General features: G+C 40.2%; 1 long non-coding RNA gene across 1 annotated transcript in view; it reads left to right on the forward strand.

Moving 5' to 3' along the window:
• The window catches only part of LOC143435605 (uncharacterized), an 80,761-nt gene extending 59,916 nt beyond the window's left edge, over positions 1-20,845 (forward strand). The window contains exon 3 of the long non-coding RNA XR_013106075.1: positions 20,268-20,845. This is a non-coding gene — a long non-coding RNA (uncharacterized LOC143435605). The remainder of the gene's footprint in view (positions 1-20,267) is intronic.
• Positions 20,846-21,629: the final 784 nt, after the last annotated feature.

The raw sequence follows: 21,629 nt of genomic DNA on the forward strand, positions 1-21,629 counted from the left end.
AAATCATGCTTGTGGCACAGGGCTGAATGATTCAACTTCCTGTAGGGAAAATCATTGAGACAATAAAGGAGATCTCTGATGGGCTTGGAAGTGATTGGTGGTCTAGACAATTGCTCACCATGACTGTAGTAAAATATCAAAGAAAAGACTTTGAACTGGATGCCAGGGATGGTAGGAAGGGTGTAGCTTCTTTCAGTCTTCCCTATTTCTATTAGACCAGGGTCACAGGAGAATTAATTAATAGAAATGTTGTTTGTTTCTGGTTTTGAACCCCATATTAATTCAAATATCTCTCATATAATAAATAATTCAGAGAATAGTAAGACTGGTATACCAGAAGTCTAAATGTCCTATACCCCAGCCCTCTTTTCTGTCAAATACTGGTTATCAGTCTATAAATCTCTTAACATCTCTGATTCCAACATTTTCTCTGTGAAATAAAAATAAAAGCATCTCACAGCTCTATTTTGTATGCCACAAAATTTTACATGTCTATAGGATGGTCAATTGAAAAAATGATACAACTCCTGTGTAATGGCTAATATTGATTATCAACTTGACAAGAACTAGAATTACCTAGGATATAAACTCTGAACATATCTGTGAGGGAACTTCTGTTTTGTGTTAATGGAAATGGGAACACCCACCCTAATTGTGAGTGGCACCATTCCATGGGTTGGTGTCCCAGATCAAATAAAAAAGGAGAAAACATTCCCCCCATTCCTGGCTCCTGATTATGAATACAATGTGACCTCTTGCTTCTGCTACCATTACTTCTTCACCATAATGGACTGTGCCCTTGAACTGTGAGCCAAAGTAAGGTGCTTCTTCCTTAACTCAGATAGGTTATCACAACAGTGAGAAAAGTGACTAATATACTCTGCTCTTTGATGCCCCTAAATCCCTAGTCATATAGCTGATTGTCAGATCGAGTGCCAATGACAAAAACTTTAGGAGAATTAACAGCCTTCAATGCTGGAGGACAGTGATAAAAAATTCAGCTCAAGGAAGACATAAATTTCTCATATCAGGGATAAAATGTGAACATGGAGTGGAATGAGATAATTATGAAGGACAAAAGGATCAAGTAAAGGAGTCAATATAAAAATATGGAAGACTTATTTAAGGAGATAGCAAATGCCCTACAATTGTTGGGTCATAAGTTGTTTGGGGGAAAGTTCTCATAAAGATTTTTTTATTAACATGTACTCTAATATTAATGACATTCAGTGTGATATGTGTGTATGGATAATTCAGCCTCCATTTGTGCACTGTTTGAGGGGTTATATACAAGGCACAGAGATAAGTCAAAAACAGCCACATCACCAGAAAGCCCAACTGGAGTGGCAGCTCCTGAAAGCCTGCCACTCTGGAGCTCTCTGTGCAGCTTCCAAGCAGCTTGATGGTCTCAATATCTCTCTCCTACAGTTTGGCTGATCAGTGTCTTCACCCTCAGCAACTGTTTACTCCTTTTTATACTAGCCAGTGTAAGTCCTTTAAAATCTTCCACATTTTCTTTTCTCCCTAACCTGTGAGCTTTTTATTATCTCTTGAGGCTTCTGAGACTCCACTTCCTACATGGAGCAAAAGTTTCCATTTGGCAGGAGTCTTTTAATTCAGAAGGATGTGCCGTACAGCAGTCTCATAGAAACAAAGAGTTAAATAGCAGCAACTGAGTCTTGGGGTTGGGGAGAAGTTTGCCAAAGAGCAAGAAGTTGCAGTTGCATTATAGGAATGTGTAACAGAGGCGATAAATAAACAATATTAGTAAAACCTCCCTACTTTACAAATGTTCATTATTAAAATGTAAAAACCAGTATATGTATTACAAAAACATTGGTTGAAAAGTTTTAACATGCTTAACTAAGGCCGTATGCATTTGAGGTTAAAATAGCAATAGAGTACATTTTTGAAGTCTTCTCAATGAAATACTATCAGTTAGTATTATTTATTTAATATTTCTTCTAAAGAAATAATGTAAACTCCAACTTTATGGTATCTGTGAACTCCTCATCTAGAAAGTATTTTAAGATAGACTGAAGAACAAATTCATATGATATGTGGGAAGAAATTTTTTCTGCATACAAAGCCTGTCTGAGAAGAGCCATTAGAAAATGGTAGAATGAAGGAGGGAGATGTGACAAGCTAGCAAGTAGGGTACTTAACTGTTAAGTCTCCTGGAAAAAATACTCTGTTTTCCAAAGGAGATTTCAGTGTATTCTATAGTCAGTGGAAAGTGACTGAGAACATGTTTGTAGTATAATGCTGAATGATGTGGATTTGAATGGTAGAATCACAGAGACAGTAATATAGGGCTTGGGATCAGTCATCTTGGAATGGTAATAGACTAAGGGGAAAATTGTGGAGTAAAAAAACAAAGAGAGGTAATTCAGATCCAAAAAGACATGCATGGTATGTATTCACTAATAAGTGGATATTAGCTAAAAAGGGTACAGAATACACAGGATACAATCCACAGAACTCAAGAAAGTTATCAAGCCAAAGGGCCCAAGTGAGGGTGCTTCAATCCCACTTGGGAGGGAGAAGAAAGCAATCACTGGAGGCAGAGGGAGGGAGGGAACTGGATGTGAGAGGGGAGGGTGAGGAGAATAGGGGAACATGATCAGGTATGGGGAGGAGACAGAACTGAAACCCTGAGGGCCATCAGAAAGAATGGAAATATGCAACCTTAAGGGGTGAGAGGTGGGGGGACCCTCTAGAATGTACCAGAGGCCTGGAAGGTGAGAGACTCTCAGGACTCAAAGAGAAGGACCTTAGATGAAATGCCCAACAGTGGGGAGAGGGAACTTGTAGAGTCCACTACCAGTAGAAAGACAGGGCATCAAGAGTAGGGATGAGGTTGCCATTCCAGAGTCAAAAACTCTGACCCAGAATTGTATACAGCTTGTATACAGCAGAGGACTTCCTGGTCTGGCATCAGTGTGAGAAGACTCCTCTAACCCTTGAGAGACTTGAGGTCCCAGGGAGTAGGGAGGTCTGGTGGGGGTGGGGACTTCCTCTTGTAGACGGGGAAGGAGGAATGGGAAGAGAAACTGTGGGAGGGCAAACTAGGAGGGGAGTAATGACTGAACTGAAAAATATAATGATAATAATAATAATAATAATAATAATAATAATAATAATAATAACAGAAACTGGCTAGGATTAAAACTCATTATAAAGATAGAATTAACATAGCACCTACTCCCTGCCTGCCTTAGGCAAAGGAAGTCAGCAGCCCTGTTAGGAATGATGATGTTTATATGAACAGGACCTCTCATGCTGCAGCTGAAACCTTGTACAGGTCATAGCCCTAGAGATCTCTCTCTTGTTATAGAGGAATGTCCTCTGAGCCTTACCACATAGTTTCAAGAAAGCCTGCCTTTCCAGGACCTTTATTTGATCTTCATGCTTTCCTGACATCTCTTTCCAAAGCTCTTCTCTTAGCCTCTAGGTTACACACACACACACACACACACACACACACAAACACACCTGTTTACCAGACATAACTTATCATCAGTGACTTTCTCTTGTCAGGATAATAGAAGGCTTCTTTGCCTAAAAGTTAAGCATCGAAGAATGGGCTGGAACAGGGAAGACAACAAGTGTTTGTTTTATTTAAATATATTAACTAACGTGGAATGCCTGGGGTCTGACTGCCGGCTATACTGAGTTGCTGCAGGGAGCTGGAAGGGTTGGTTTTTCAATATGAACAAGACCTATTAATTCCCACAAGAAGAGAAGGTGCAAAAGAAAGAAAAAACTATCAAATTTCCCATGTTCTGAAATTCAGGCAGTTTAAACATGTCAAGGTAACTGTCATTCAAAGAAGAGAGCGATGATTTTAGCCATTAGAATGAAGACTTCAGTGAAAGCATGGGAATTTTGAAACCATTTTTGACCTAGGAGATGGTGGTGACCATGCTCAAATTTCAGCAAAAATGGAAACAGAGTAGTAATGCAGGCAAAATTGATTTCAAATGGGAAGTCATAGCCTGAGACTTTCAGGACTTTGTGTAGGAAAAGCAAGCAGTCCTTTATATGATGAGTGTTCATGGGTTCTTTCTTTTTCTTTTTTTATCTATATGAAAGACTGCTGCTACCTAGGACTATATTAAATATACTTTTGCCTGTATTTTGTTAGTTCAACAACAGCAGTAACTCTGCATGGTAGCTCAAATGAGCTAATCAAACTCATTAAGGTAGAAAGAAAGGGCTGGAACCTTGAAGCCGAATGGGACGGTGCTTAATTATCTAATTTATTTTGCCTTATAAATACCAGGCTTGGAACTGTAGAAAAAGCAACCTGTAAATGCCAATAAATGTAGCAGTTCAAAAATAAAATACAACAAAAATACCATATAAAAATCTATTGCCTTTACTGGGACTCCATGAGACAGACGTCATTTCTCCCATTTTACAGGTGATAGAACAATTAGAAATGTATGTTACTTGCCCATATTTTCATAGGAAGGTCATAATCATCATTTATATATTGTAAATACTTTGGAAAGGAGACCAAAAATAGTAAAATTTTAGACCAATCCTTAAATCTATTTTCTAGCTTCCTTTAAAAACCTTTGCCTGTTGCTAATTTAATTTTTATAGTTTTATGTCATGTTGTATTGTCTTTATAAATCTGAAAAAAAAAACCTTCTTATGAGGAAAAAATTCTAGTCTCTTTAGCAAAAAAAAAAAAAAAAAAAACCACAAGAAAGAATTATGTAGTAAGATTAAAAACTGACCAACAAAAAACCAAACCAAACCAAACCAACAACAACAACAAACACCTTTTAGGGACCAGCAAGATGGCTTTTCAGGTAAAAGTACTTGATATATAAAAGACTGATCACTTGGATTTATCCCTTGGTCCAGGTAAAACGTCTAATGTATTGGCACACATCTCTCTTCCCAGTACCCCTATGGCCAGGAGCTCATAGTCAAGCTAATTTGGAGTATGGAGGGACAGAAACAAGAAAGATCCTACCTTGGGCCAATGAAATGGCTCACTGTGTAAAGAACTTACCTGGCAAGCCTGATGACTCTCAGGTCATCCACATGAAGAAAAGTAGTTCCATAATCTAGTTGTAGGGTCTCCGTATAAGTGCTAGTGTGTATGCTGCACACTCATGCTTGCGCTCTCTCTCTCTCTCTCTCTCTCTCTCTCTCTCTCTCTCTCTCTCTCTCTCTCACACACACACACACACACACGAATAAATGATAATAATAAATAATAATTAAACTGAAAATAGACCTCATCTCAACAAGGTGGAATGAGAGAACCAAGTCCTGTAAAATTGTCTTCTGATCCACAACTTTTAGATAAATAACAGCTCTATATTGTCTAAAAGCCATAGAAAAATCATAACTCCACAGTAGTCAATGCCAACGGGGCGGGGGGGAGGGAAGGAGGGGAGGGAGAGGGAGAGGGAGAGGGAGAGGGAGAGGGAGAGGGAGAGGGAGAGGAAAGAAAAAGAAAAGAAAAGAGAAAAGCCAAGCCAAGATTTTAGACTTCTTCCTTCAATAGGTTATAACAATGCATCCCAATTTTTTTGCCAGAATGTTATCTGTAGGGAGCTCAAGATTTGATTCCAACGAGGTGGTGTTTAATAACACATATTTCACTATCTTGTTTTCAGGACAGACATTGTAGGGCCAGGGCTTATGTCTCTACCCTGACATAATGAGGACTCTTCTTTTACCTTACCAGGGCAGTACTGTAAAAGATCAAGTCCCTGTGAAGAATTAATGATGTTTTCCTTCTGTAGTATCAATTGTAAACTTAGATTTTCACTCAGAACTAGCAAACAGGAATGGGGTATAATATTCTCACTTCTCCCCTCTAGAAAGGTGCCAGAAGACTAGTGAATGTTAGTATCTTAACACAAGGCTCCAGTAATAATGATCCCTATGCCCCACCTCCCATGTTGTATTTGCCATGGTTGGGAACAGTAGCAAGATACAATTCTACCTCACAGCCCAGTGGGCATCAGGAGGAATCTATGAGGGCCTGAAACTCTCACTCCTTCCCTTCTGATAGCAATAGAGGCCAAGTGAGGAGCCTAGATTTCATTCCACTGGTAATAATTCTATAAGTAACAAGTGATACACTGTCTGTTTGCCTGCTAAGATGGTGTTTGTAGAAAGCAGCTAAAATCTAGGGTTTAAGAAATATCTGGAACATCATAACATTATGTCCAAATATGTGAGTTTTGATTGATTCTCATATCAAGAGCCAGTAATATCTCAAATAAATGTAAAAAAATGCAATCAGTAGATGTAAACACTGGGGTGAGACACGTTGAAATTACCTGCATACATTTTAAGCACACAAGATTAAGATGTTCCAGTAACAATTAAAAATACCCCTGAGAGATGATAATGAGAGCCTCAGCCAAGATATGAAGTGGAAACATAAGGGTTCTTTAGAAAGTCAGTTGGATGGTGTTTTTCTGAGGCAAACATGTGAAGGAGTGTTTACCTGAAGTGGACAGAGGTGGAAGGCTAAGGCAGACTCATGAAGGAACATTTAGCTGAATCAGACAAGATGAAAGCATGTCCTGCTAAAGCAAGTATGTGAAAGGACACATGATGAAGAATTCTTTGCTAACAGCACACATGTCTGCCTTACATTGCATAGTAGAGCTGCATTTGTCAGCACTCCATAGAAAGAAATTCACTAAATAAACTTCTGGCGGTGTGCTGCAGTTTCATTCATTTCTTTTCTTTCTTTTTTTTGACCAAAATTAGTATTTTTATTTTAATATTCAGAAATTATATGTGGGTAAATTACACAAACATATAATTCACCCCCAAATAGTATAAGTATAAAGTATAAGTAAACAGAATTTTTACCAGGTTAGTATACATAATATATCTTTTTTTATTGGATATTTTGTTTACACTTCAGATGCCATCCTCTTTCCCCATTTCCCCCCCCCTTAGAAAACCCCTATCCCATGCCCCCTTTTCCTTTTTTGCACTTATACACTTTTTTAGAAATGTTAATCAAAGGCTTTATAAGTTTGGTAATGCTCAATCAGAGGTGTAACCCAATACCCAACCTAGATATATCAACTATCTTTGACTGGTGGAGATACATGAACATCTGCCTCCCTGTCTCCCCCCTCTTTCTCTCTCTCATCACCTAGCTTCTCTTCTCCTTCTTCTCCTCCTCTCCTTACTCCTTCTCTTCCTCTCAGTACTCCTCCCACCTTAGCTCCTCCTACATATCACCCTTCCTGTTAAAATAAAACTTTTCTCTCAAAATACAATTAGAGCATAATTATGCCAATTTGTACCAGTGAGGTACAAGATAGTCCTAATACCCAGTCCATCATTTTGTTGACTAACCAGAACCTCTGTCATCTCTCCTAACTAAAACACTTAGTTCTGAACCTGGCTTTTTTCTTGGCTTTAGAATGAATGTCAGCTGAAAACCATCCACTCAAATCTTTTCTCTCAAGGTAAATAGCCAGGATTGGCTATCAGACTATAAGTTTTCAACCCGTCAGAAATCCAGAATGACTGAGTTAACTATAATTGTGGGAAGCACTAAGCACAGCTTCTAAAACTTAGCCAATTTATAGAGACCGCTGAACACCTGGAAAGCCCCAATACTACCGAACGTTGGAGCATCAAATCTTCAGCCTTCTGGCCCAGAATCATCTGACAGACCTTAGTGCTGCAGAATTATTAAGGGCTGATTACTCTGTCTAGGCAGATATAATCAGTCGACTATTCTGCAAGTGTGTCTTTTCTGGACAGTAATTTGTCTGTAGATGGAAAGAGGCAATTCTTGTCTAGTGGCTGTCACCACACAACTGGAGTAACTCCAAGGATGCTCAATTCTTAGAATTCAATACAGAAAGCTATCAGGAGCAGACAGGTCTCTAATCAAAATGAACATTAATACAGAAATGTTTGTCATGTTAATTCTGTGGACTTCTAATGTTTTGAAAATCAACTATCCATGTAAGGTAATCTGGACTGTTGTCTGTTAACTCCACTCAGCTATTTCTAAATAAAACATTGAAAAAACCCTAACAATATACTGCAAGCTATGAATTTGCAATAGTCCCTTAACTCACAGGCTAACCATCTCAAATCTGTTAAAAAAGATAAAGAAGGACTGGGTCTAAGCCTTGTATTTCTAAATGTGTTATACTGGTACAATGCCTATGAGAGTAACAATATTCATCTCACTTTTATATCAATTAGAAGCTCGTACCAATGAAAATCTTAAAATTTGTAATCAAAGTAAATTGGTGCCATTTAAGAAATTATATCTTCATCTTGATAATAATTGTACAGATTTCTATCAATAGGTTATGTTATGCAATAAATCCTAGCTAATCCTCTCTATTCCCACAAAATGACTACTTTTTCCTAGAAAGACAGCCCAACATTTACCACCTTAGTCCCCAAGCCCAAGGAATAGGGGCACTGACTCTTCATTAGCTTCTTCAAGCTGATTATGGGCGTTGAGATATTAGAAGAGGAGTGGGGAGAAGAGTAAATTGATAAGCCTCGGATGCTGTGTCTTCACTGCATCCAGATGGAATTCCAGGACCTCAGAGGTTTGAGCAGGTCTGCCCAGCTTGCTTGATGAGCAGATACACCAAGGCTGATCATGCTGCAATATACAATTCTCAAAACAAATTTTAGTATCAAGATAATTTTTTAAGAGGGCTGACATTTTATTAAGGATGTTGGTTCTAACCGCTTTTCCTTTTCCCCCCTCTTTTATTGGATATAATATTTACATTTCAAATTTTATCCCCTTACTGCATTCCCCCCACCACCCAGGAACCCCTTATCCCATCCCCCATCCTCCTGCTTCTATGAGGGTATGCACCCACCTACCCCCCACTCTCCCTCCCCACCCTCGGATTCCCCCCCACACTCAGTGTTCAGCCTTCATGGGACCAAAATCTCCTCTCCCACCTATGCCCAACAAGGCCATCCTCCCCTACATATACAGCTGGAGTAATGTGTCCCTCCATATGTGCTCCTAGGCTGGTGGTTTAGACCCTGGGGAGCTCTGGCTGGTTGGTATTGTTGCTTTCCTCATGGGGCCACCAACCCTTTTGGCTCCTTCAGTTTACTCTCTAACTTCTCCATTGGGAACCTTTGATCAGATTAATGGATAGCTGCGAGTATCTGCCTCTGGGTATGTCAGACTCTGGGGGACCTCTAAGGAGACAGCCTTATCAGGCTGCTGTCAGCTTTCCCTTCCTGTCATTCATATCTGTGCTGAAGTTTCTTGCCCCTTCTGTGGACTCAGGCCAGTTGGCAGAGTGATGTCAGCTGAGACAAGACACGTGCCGAGGCAAGACATAATGAGGCAAGATATGTGGAGATGTTTAGAGAGAGTATAAGACAGTGATGGAGGCTGAGCTTGGCTTGCTTTTAGATCTAGTTGAACAATGCTTGTGGGTCTTGAGTCTTCTCTGATCTTCACTTTGCTGGGAGCGGCATAGCAGAGAACTTCTCCTGGCGTTCCTCCAGGTCCTTCCTGCGGACTTGTGCAGAGGCTGAGGCCTGACTGTCTCTGCTAAGATGGGATTTGCTCCAAAAATCATCTTTCTAAATAAGTCCACTTACTCCATATTCTTTTTTTTCCCACTACCTCTGGTGGGTGGTGGACTACAAGGGAGGTTAAAGTGTTTAAGAACCATCATTAAAAATAGGCATAAATAAGAATAAAACACAAATTTTATAAGTAGAAGATGCAATAACAAAAGTTAAAGATTCAGTGTATGAGCTTAACAGCAGAACAGAGAAGGGAATAAAGAAAGATTCAGTGAACTGGAAAACTGAATAGCAATTAAACAATTCAGATGTAAAGAAGTCAGTGCAACAAACCCTTTAAGGCTTATTTAATGCATCCAATAAGTACTGAAGAACTGGCTTTTAGGCCAGGCATACCTGGAGTTCATTTTGTCTATCCTGTGTATAATATCCTAGCATCTAAATATAACCAGGTTCCTTTTGTCAGCAGCTATTATTCTGTAGAATATCGACAGTAATCATAAGGCCCTAAAAACAGACAATTATCAAGAGCACAACACTTTTTGCAGAATACTGATAGACAATAGTTACAACGTTTTACAAAAATAAATATAAATTATTTGTTTACTGATTTATTGATATCCAGTACCTTTTCATTATCAGGAGGCACTGTTTGTGGTTCCTGGTGTCTGTCACAGCCCCCAGTGTGGGATCAAATTAGACCAACCAGGAAAAATCTTATCATGGCAATGAGGGACAGTAGGGTGCAAAGTACTAGAAGGTTAATCAGCCGTGTCTTTAGAGAATATTGTTCAGAGACAAGGGAGGATTTTGTAAGAATTGAAATGAAGTCATGCTGGGCATGGAAGTACTTGCTTAAAATCACAGCACTTGGGAAGCTGTAAGAGGATCGTTAAGATTGAGGCCAGCCTAGGCTTCATGGGGTGATCCTGTCTCAGTCCAACAATTGCTTGTGCCACCCTCCAAAAAGTAACTAGGAGGTAGGGGTAAGGGATGGAGAGATTAACAGCTCAGCTGGAGCAGAGATCTTAGTTTGGTTTCCAGTATCCATGTCAGGTGGATCACAACTGCCTGTACTCCAGCTCCAGGGGATCTGATACATCCTTCTGGCCTCTATGAGAACTCATAGATACATGTCACTTGCACAAACATACACATACAAATAATCAAAAATATTTTTTAAAAAAAGTAACTAAAAGCTAAGAGGTTATAGAGGAACTGTTCTTGTGCACAGCTACCTTACTCTGAATGTGTCCTGACCTTGGTTCACATTTGCATTCTGTTTGTGCTATTTGTTTAAGACATAAACATATCCACCCCATGAATGGGACATTGAAATAGAATGTGAGAAAAGGTAACCAGCATGGCAGAGATAACGATATTCCAAAGGAAATTGTGCCTCCCTTTGACTATCAGACTACTCAAACAATGGATCCAGAAGATGTTGGAACCTCCCCAAGAATCTCATGCTTTGGAAAGAGAAATCCTAAAACCTGTGTTAGTCAGAGAGAAAACTTTTCTATTGGAAAGAGATTTACACCTTGACAGACCATCATACAGGAGAAACATTGATGGGTCAATGATGGGTGAGACCATACCTTGACTCGGGAAAGATTGCTTAGATACGGGTACCTAAACTTAAACTGTTATCTTATGTCAGAATCCCAAAGATGTACTTGAGGGGCCACTGGACCTCTTTGTCCCTTTTCCAATGTGGCAACAGAATAAATCCCCCTTTTTCTGGTTTTCAAAGAAGAAAAAGAAATGAAAAAGAATTTAGCAATCCAAAAAAAAAAAAAAAAAAAAAAAAAAAAAAAAAAAAAACCAAAAAGATCAAGCAGGCAACAACAACAGAAAAACTAAAAACACTTCAGAAATTGAATGTGATGGTGCACACCTGTAGTCTCAGCTACTTGGGACCTTCAAGCAAGAAAATTACAAGCTTGAGGTCAGCCAGAACAGCTTAATGATACACTGCCTTAAAATAAAATGCAATGGGATGAAAGACAGCACGTTTGTAGTGGGAGAACAATTTCCTAGCATTTTCAATAATATCCATACACAAAACAAGACAAAACAAAAAACAAAACTGAGGCACCTGTGGGACTATGGTAAAAGATCTAATATTTATGTCATCAAAATCCCCAAACTGGAGAAATTGGCACTGAAATTTTAAAGAAATAATGCCAAGAAGCTCCCCAGACAAGAGACTAAACTACAGGTTCAAAAAGCTGAGGGAATCCTATGTAGAATATTACAAAAAATCCTTGATACCAAAATACACTTTATTCAGACTTCTGAAAATGATAGACAATATCAATCTAGAAAGTAGTATCATCAATAGTATACTCTACTAAGGAAAAAATGTTAGAATTCATCAAAACTTAAAATGTCTGTTCTAATGGAGGCAGATGTTTGCATGTCTCCACCAGTCAAAGGTAGTTGGTATATCTATGTTGGGTATTGGGTTACACTTCCGATTGTATGGGCATCTTGTTATTGAGCATTATCAAACATATAAAGCCTTTGATCAACATTTTAAAAAATTGTATAAAAGCAAAAAGGAGGAGGGGGGATGGGATAGGGGTTTTCTAGGGAGGGGAAATGGGGAAAGGGGATGGCATCTGAAATGTAAATAAAATATCCAATAAAAATAAATAAATTTTAAAATATAAAAAGTCTGTTCTACAAAAGGTCCTGTAAGCTGTTCTAAACACAAGCCATTCAACAAGTATCTCATGCAGGAATAAGATTAGAGTATGCAAAGAGCTATTAGATGTCTAGGATGCGTCCAGTCTGTTGCTGTGATGAACACTGACCAAAATCATCTTGGAGAGGAAAGCTTACAACTCCCAATCACAGTCCATCATTGAGAATAGTCAGGGCAAAAACTCAAGGCAGAAACCTGGAGGCAGGAACTAAAGCAAAGACCCAAGAAGAATATAGCTTACTGGCTTGCCCCTGCTGGCTTGCCCAGTCTGCTTTCTTATGCACCCTAGGACCATATGCCTAGGGATGGCACTAACCACTGTTGGGTAGGCTCACATCAGATATTAAACAAGAAAATAGCCTCATGGATTTGCCTAAATGGAGCCTGATGGAGAGAATGCCTTGAATGAGATTTCCTCTTCCCAGGTGACTTAGTTTGTGTCAAGTTGACAAAAAAATCTAACCAGCATAGTAGTATATTGCATATGTGAAGCCTTAATTTTAATTCCCTGCTTCTCAGACCAATGAGCCAAACAAAAATTCCTGACTTAATACTTTAGAAACCAATCTGTTAGACATCAACAAACCAAATAATCCAATTAAAATGGGGTACATATCTAAACAGAGAATTCTCAACAGAGGAATCTCAAATGGCTGCAAAGTATTTAAAGAAATGTTCAATATTCTTAGCCATCAGGAAGATGCAAATCAAAATGAATCTGAGATGGCATCTTACACCTGTCAGAATGGCTAAGATCATGATCAGGAATGGGGGCGGGAGGTGCAGGGACAGAGAAGCTCTGAGAACCAGCAGAAAGAATGGAGATATCAACCTTGGGAGGTAGGAGGTTGGGGGAATCCTCTAGAATGTACCAGAGACCTGGGGTGTGAGAGATGCTCAGGATGCAGAGGGAGGGACATCAGATGAAATGCCCAACAGTGGGGAGAGGGAACTTGTAGAGTTCACCTCCAGTAGAAAGAGGGGGGATGGGGTTGCCAGCCAGAGTCAAAAATTCTGACCCAGAATTGTCCCTGTATAAAAGAACTGCAGAGACAAAAGTGGAGAAGATACTGAAAAGGGGGTCCAGGGATAGGCCAACTTGGGATCCATCTCAAGGGGAGGCTCCAAGGCCTGACACTATTACTGATGCTATGGTGTGCCTAGAGACATGGGCCTAACATGGCTGCCCTCCTAGAGGCCCAACAAGCAGCTGACTGAAACAGATGCAAACACTTATACCCAACCAATGGAGAGAAGCTGGAACCCCTGGGGTTGAATTAGGGAAAGGCTGGAAGAAGCTGAGGAGTCGGGCAACCTCATAGGAAGACCAGCAGTCTCAATTAACCTGGACCCTTGAGATCTCTCAGACACTGAACCACCAACCAGGCAAGCAATATACACCAGCTGATATGAGGCCCCTGACACATATACTGCAGAGGGCTGCCTGGTCTGGCCTCAGTGGGAGAAAATGCACCTAACCTTGGAGAGACTTGACACCCCAGGAAGTAGGGAGGCCTCTTGGAGACAGGAGGAAGAAGGAATGTGATGTGGAACTTAGGACAAACCAGGAGGGGATAATGACTGGCCTGTAAAAGAATAAAAGTAAGAAAATAAAATAAACCACAAATGACAGCATATGCTAGCAAGGATATGGAGCAAGAGGAACACTCCTCCATTTTTGGTGGGAGTGCAAATTTGTACAACCGCTTTGGAAATCAATATGGCAGTTTGTATCGATCTACTTCAAAGACCCAGTTATACCACTCCTGGCATATACACAAAAAAAATTCTCCACCATACTGCAAGGACAATTGCTCAACAAGTTATGTTTATAGCAGCTTTATTCATAACAGCTAGAAACTAGGACAACTTAGATGTCCCTCAACTAGAGAATGCATAAAGAAAATGTACATTTACACAATAGAGTATTACTTAACACTTAAAATCAATAGCATCACGAAATTTGCAGGCAAATGGATGGAACTATAAAAGATCATTCTGAGTGAGGTAACCCAGATCCACAAAGACATATATGGTATGTCTTCACTTATAAGTGGACATTAGCTGTTGAATAAAGGATAAACATGCTACAGTCCACAGACCCAGAGAAGCTAAGTAACAAGGAAGGCTCAAGACAGGGACACATGAATCTCACTGTGAAGAAAACTACAATAGACAGTGAAGGTGAATGGTGGAGGGATCTGAGTAGAGGGTGGGGATGGAAACAGGAGGGATCAAGTCAGGGGAGGGTGGAGTGAAAGAGTACTAGGAGAGAAAACTGGAATGGGGGTGCATATCTGGAATAAGCTAGAAACCTAGTGCAATGGAAACTCCTAGGAATTTTTGAGGGTGACTCCAAGACTCCTTGCAATGGAGACTAGAGAGCCTGAACAGGCCATCTCCAGTAACCAGACAAGACCTCCAGTGGACACACTGGGACACCTAGCCACAAATGTTTGACCTATAATTTGTTGTGTGTACAAGATGGGCTGGGATAAAGGTGGTGCAGAAGTTGTGGAGTGGCCAACCAATGAGTGATCCAGCTTGAGACTCATACCAAGAGAGGTAACCTATTCTGACACTGCCTGCAGGGGTGGAACCCAGAGGCTGGAGATCCCAGAGACCTAGTATAGAACCTAACATGACTGGCAAAAAAGGTCAATGAAATAATTTTAAATGATATTCTGCTATATTCAGATTGGTTCCTAGTCCAGTTGTCAAGGACACTCCAAGAAAACCTACAGATTCAACTAACCTGGTCCATAGGGATTCACAGAGACTGAACTGCCAACTAGGGAGCCTGCATGGGCCTGATGTAGGCCCTCTGAACATATGTTACAGCTGTGTAGTTTGGTCTTTTTGTGCGACTCCTAACAATGGGAGCAGGGACTGTCTCTGACTCTGTTGTCTATTTTTGGGACCCCTTTTGAAGAGAAAAAAGGAGGAGTGGATGGAGGAGGAAGAGGAAATTGTGGTTGGGATTAAATAAATAAATTCTATTGAAAATGTGCAAAAAACAGGAAGAGAGATAGTACAGAGATTTAAAGAAGAGGATACACAAATGATAATGATACATATGAAAATATAATCAACAGTATAAGGCATTTGATTACAAATTAAAACCAGAAACCCCAAAAGCAGAGGGAGAAAGTGAATTATGTGTACAGCAATTGGGAGTGTAAATGACATGACCACTCTGGAAAACAGCTTGAAATGTTCTCAAACCTAAATATGAAACTGCTGTATGATTTGCTAAGTTTATTCTAGGAGATTCATCCCAGAGAAACAAAAGTTCATCTCCACACAGAAAGCCAAGCATGAATGCTATAACAGCCTTATTTGACATAAACTGAATTGAAAATTACTGAAATCTTCAGAACATGGATAGTGAAACTGTGGTACTTCCAGAGTGTGGAAAAAAAAGAACACTTGCTATATTCAGAGACCTGGCTGCAGGTCCAAAGCATTATATTCATGAAACAAGCCAATCTCAGTGGCCTACATCATGTATTATTACATTTCTATAACATTCCTGAAATGGCAGAGTTATAAAAATAGAGATCAGATTAGCAGTTGCCAAGGCATAAAGAGGAGGTGGGAGCAGGAAGAAAAGAGGTGTGGTTATTTTTACAAAGCATCAGGAAGAATCTGTGCAGTGATGGAAATATTGTACAACTTTATGTATCAGTATTCATATCCTGGCTGTGATCATCTACTGTAATTTTCTATATTGTTGCTATAGTGGAAAACTGAGTCAAGGGTCCATAGGATATCTCTATTATTTCTTACAACTACATATTACAATAATTTAACTGCAAATTTGAATTTAAAATGTGTATAAAAGAGCATCTGCCCATTTTTTTCTTCTCTATATTCCTTTGCCAATTCCTCATAACACATTTGCAGTTAGAAAGTTGGACTGATTAGCCTCTGAAATGTTGAGGATGGATGTGCAAGATACTCCTCTCTTACAATTAAAACCCAATACCAGATACATCCTGAAATAAAGCTATCTCTTGTTAGTCAACACTGCCTCTAGTGTCAGAGTAGTTGCAATACACTTTATGTATTCCTGGCCTGGAGGCCACAAGAAGATACTCTCCAGATCTGACTGATTAGAGGAGGAATAAATCACCCACAAGACTAGCTTTACATTGTTATTTTGAATTGAAACAGATGTAGAGAGTCATATTTCAGGACCTCATCTGTCTGGGACGGTATTCAGGAAACAAATGGGGCTTCTCAATCTGTATGTCAAAACCTGAGCTGTAGAAATCTTTGCAAACACTTAGGGAGGGACCCATGGCTCCAGATGTATATGTAAGGGAGGATGGCCCTGTCGGGCATAGGTGGAAGAGGAGATCCTTAGTTCCACGAAGGCTGGACACCACACCGTGTGTGTGTGAATTCGAGGGTAGGAAGGTGGGAGTGGGGGGGGGTAGGTGGGGGCACATCCTCATAGAAGCAGGAGGAGGGGGGTTCCTGGGCGGCGGGGAGGGGGGGGATAATGGGGTAAGGGGATAACATCTGAATTGTAAATAAAATATCCAATAAAAAAAAGAAAAAAAAAGAAATCTTTGCAAACAAAAAAATAAGTTGAGCTACAATGTTAACTGATATTCAGCCTAGGCTTTGAAACAAAGTTGAGGTCTTTCTGTTGGGTGTAATAATCTCTATGTTCTCAGACATGTAGCTGACTGTAATGTGATTATATTCCTCCATTGCCCTGCTTATTCCCCGCCCCTGGTCAGCTCTGTTGTAGAACCTGGAGTGGAGGTACATTGTGAGAGTTGTTGAATATCAGACATATACATTTTCTTTGTGAAACAGCTACCCTTTAATTTGTTGTTGTTTAATGTGGATGGAGTTCGGGCAGAAGATAAATGATCATATTTAGCTCTTCTGTGTACAAGGTCTTTTCCATTACAAAAGTGCCATTTCTGTATGGAGCCAGGCCAGATAAGAGAGTGTGATATGTGTGTTGGCACTGGAGGATTTCCTACCAAGCTCAGGAATGAACAGGAGCCAGAATAATGCATGTGCTCTTCTTTCTTGTGTTTGTAGAGGAATGTGTGTCTTGTATCTCCAGGAAGATGGAAAGCTCTTCCCAGGCAGAGATACACATTCTCAATCACCTTTGTTCATCATTCCTCACTCTCTTATCTAGTCTTACTTCCTCTATCATTTTAACTCCTATCTCTGAGGGCATAAGTCAAAGAATGCACAGAAGGAGGGTATTAGATATATATACCCTTTCCAATTGCTCTTAAAGCCAAGTCCCAGGTGTTTCCGGAGGCTGGACTTTCTGGTTATTTCTTAGGCAATACTGCCTCTAGTGTTATAATTGTTTCATGACATCTTGAATTGAGGGTTGACAAGAAGCTGACAAGTGACCAGGTGTGCCCCTGCACACAACAGGGATTAGTAGAAAATTTTTCATAAACTAGTGTCTGAGGAGAAAAGCAAACACTCGGTATAAAGTCTACAGAAAGTGATAAGGCTCGGAAGCATGAGCTTTGGCATCATGATAGCAAAGAAGAGAGGCACATTGCCTTGTAATGTTGATAGTTGAATGAAATAATAGTTGAATAGAGTAAGTCAGTGGATTCATCATGTGGCTTGAGAGGTGAATGTCATAATCTGGAAGGCTCATAGATGGTAGTAAAATGTATTTGGGGGCTGTAATGAATGGGAAAGAAACAGAGTTGGTGGCCACTGTATGCTTAATAGTGATATGTTCTAGTTCATCTCCTGGTTGAAGAGTTGTGAGCAAGAGAATGAAAAGATGCATCAGGTTGGTCTATGGCTTTATGGTGTTGAGTCTGAGAATAATATAACATAAAAAGATGCAGTGTATGTTGTAAGAGGTGTCTTGTAGGTGGGGACTTTTCAGTGCTCTAAGTAAGCAGTGATTTATAAATTATGATCTACATATATTTTAACTGGATTTCAGAAAGGTGATAAAACAGTTGGATGATGGGCATGAGAAAAACATTGTATCTTACAGTAATCTTTCTTCATGAGGTAGAACTTCAGGCTTATTACATAAACATTCTACTATGTTTCCAGTCAGGTAATCCATTTGTTAGATGGAGCACATAGTCTATAATAATGTGTGATCCAGGGTGATAAGATGGAGAGAAGACCCTTTATAAATATTAAAGATAGGCAGAGGGCTTAGGCATGGGCAAGCACAAACTGACTCATGAGGGTTTAGATAGATAGTTTATATTTAGACCTAAAATCAAGTATTTGCCAGTTGCATGAGTGATGAGAATTTTGGGGCAGCCTATTCAAGTTGAGTTTTCTAAGGCAACATGCAGTAACCACAAAGAAACAGTTACCAACTTGCACCTCAGCTTCCTACAAGCCACACAAATTTGTGTGGAGATTAAATGAAAAAGTTGTTAGACCCCCAAATGTCCCTGTATAATTTATTTGTCTTGGTGGTTCTCACTGAATTTAAGAATAAGCCTCTCACATGAACAAAAATAGTCTTTGAGGACATATTTTCTTGTATTTTAACCAAACCTCTCAATGCCTTAGTTTTTTTTCCTTATGTAGAAACAGTCAGAGGAGAATCTGAATATCTAGGACATGGTACATTGGATCTAGTCCCAGATTTATCATTACAGAGAGTTGGACCTATGGGAGTTTCCATAAGTATTTTTCCTCAGCTTTAAGCAAGACTTTTAGGAATCTGATTTGTATTTTCATGAGTTCTCTTACCAATTCCCTGAAAAGTTCTGTAAATTTTTTTTATCTACATACATTTTAATTGGATTAATTGTCAACACATTTCATAGCTCCATTCTTTTTGTGTGGGCTAGAACTTCTATAGCAAGGTGTCTAAAGAGTATAAATTAGGTAACAGGGTTCTCTCCATAAGATTTGGTCCTTCATTCTAGCTTTTATCATCTCCAATTCAGTATTTAATCTCTTCTAGTCACCACCATCTTTTCCTCTGGTAAGCTTCCAGCCCCCCTCATTCCTCCTCAGTGGTGTGTGTGTGTGTGTGCGTGTGTGTGTCACACGTGCTCTGTATGAAAAATAAGGCTAAACTATGACTTGGAAAATCACTCCACCATTTGTAGAAAACAGGAGAAAATCCAAGTGGGTAGAAGCTGTTTTATTAGATATCTAGTTGTTTGGGAAGATTAGGGTGCAGAATGTGCGAATAAATCATGGTCTATGGAGGAGGACTATATTTATTAATAATTCATGTTTTATTCATACCTTCTGCAATACTGTTAGTATCATTTACAAATAAGCACATAGCCTCTGCTTTCAGAGAGATTAACCTATGAGGAAATGGAATTTAAAAGTCCAACACATGAGTGTGCTCATTCTAATAATATTAAACAATACTAAATGCTCAGAACTGTCCTACACGATATGCATTGAGCTATTTATCTGCATATTTATTGTAATATGTGGGGGTCTCTGTAAACACACGGGCCAGCAAAGTAATGATCTGTGTGAGAGAAGAAGGAAATCTGGTTCAACATGACTCGGTAGTTGGTGTTGGTTCAAACTTTGGATGCCTGATACCAGGTAGTTTATTATAGGTATATTTAAGTACAGTACAATTTGAAAAATGTTCCCTGATGTATCACAATCCTGTATGTGCAATAAAGCATAATTACATCAAAACTCTTCTCAAAGTACATGTCACTTCAGCCATGGAGATAGGTTCTACAGATAGGCTACATATATTATCTTAAGGGCATAGGAGAGGATATAGTGTGGTCTTCATCATACAAAAAGCATAGCAAAGGTCATTTGGGCTATCAGCATCTTTGTTCCTGTTTATCGGAGCCTAGGGAAGTCATTGGCCAAGAGATAGTGCAGAGGTCATCTAGACTATTAGAGACTTCTGATCCTGTTCAGGGGAACTTGTGGAAACCAGGTACATAGCACAGGAGTCACCTAGTTGATTACCTCTGATGCCAGCTTTCTGGGAAGAAAATAGGTTATACATCTCTTACTTTGAAGCAATTTGGAACTTGCTTTATTCCAGGCTGGACTTGAACTCAGAGATCTGCTTGCCTCCAGCTCCTGGGATTAAAGTTGGATACTACCTTGTCTGGGCCTAAGCTTTTCATAGCCACTATGCCTCAAGACCTCCATGTCAAGATCCAGGTCAGAAGCCTGTGTCTTCAAGCCTCAAGATCTGGATTCCAGATGTGCCCTCCATTTCTGGATTGCAGTTCATTCCAGATGTAGTCACGTTTACAACCAGGAATAGCCATCATAGTTCCCAAGCCAGGTGAGGGATGGTAGAATGCTGCCCATAGCCAGGACATCTTTCAGAGAGCACTACAGGAGTGGGGCCACCCCCTACCCACATCAGGCTTGGGCCTACTCGACACCACAGGCCATGTCATTATAAGGCCAATTAAGTTTCTGTTTCCCCTGCTCTGCAGAGAACTGGCCTCTCAGAAATCATGTGACCAGCAGTCTGCTAATCTAGCTGATATACTTTGAAGGTCTCTGCCTCACCTTCCTCCCTTGTCCTTTTTCATCCCACCTCCCCTGACTCAAGCTGTATAAGCTAGCTCCTCTATTTCAGTAAACAAGCTGCCCCACCCCAAAACAGTCTCCTGGGTCGTTTATAAACCCATACTCGCTGCTGCCCAAGACTGCTCTGCAGCAAAGTACACTGCATCCTGAGACTGCCGTGTGCAATGGCCAATCAGGAGCAGGGGCCCTGAACAGGGACTCTCTGGAACACACAGAAGAGGGTGAGTACTCTGCGCCAAGGGACATCAATGTCTTCTCTAGCCATCCTGTCCTGAGGACCAGCTGATTATTCCTTCATCCTTTACTTTTGATTTGAGCCAACACAAAGGAACAACTATCACATAAAGGCAACTGACATCTTTTGGGTTGGGCTACTCCCTGGCATTGACTGAAGGCCCTTAGTCCTCTGGTGTGACCCTGACAGTCCTTTGGGCCTCAGCAAAAATCGTTTCTCTAAACAACCAGTTAAAAGCTCTTAGGGCAGTCACCAGTTTTCTTGAATTTGTAGGCAGGCTTGCACCCATTCTCAGTGGACTCTCCTGAAACTCCTGTTGTCCTGGGAATGGTCCCCCTTTGACTGAGCACATACACCCTTTGCTGTCATGGGAAATTCTGCTTCCCACCAGGAGTCCCAAATTAGGAGCCTGTAGTTCCTCCTCAAGCTGCAGGGGCTTAAACTCTCCCAGAAGGAAGCAATTTCCTTCTAGGAGGAGGTCCTTCAGTTAGCCCCTTGGATGATATCCAGCAACACCTGTGATGCTGAAATCTGGACCTGGGTGTCTTCACACAAAGGTGAAAAGTCCAAGAAGGGACGCATCTCTCTCCTTCCTCCTCATCATTGTGGTTGTCCATCAATGTG

Source organism: Arvicanthis niloticus, chromosome X (genome assembly GCF_011762505.2).
Source record: "Arvicanthis niloticus isolate mArvNil1 chromosome X, mArvNil1.pat.X, whole genome shotgun sequence".
Lineage (NCBI taxonomy): Eukaryota > Metazoa > Chordata > Mammalia > Rodentia > Muridae > Arvicanthis > Arvicanthis niloticus.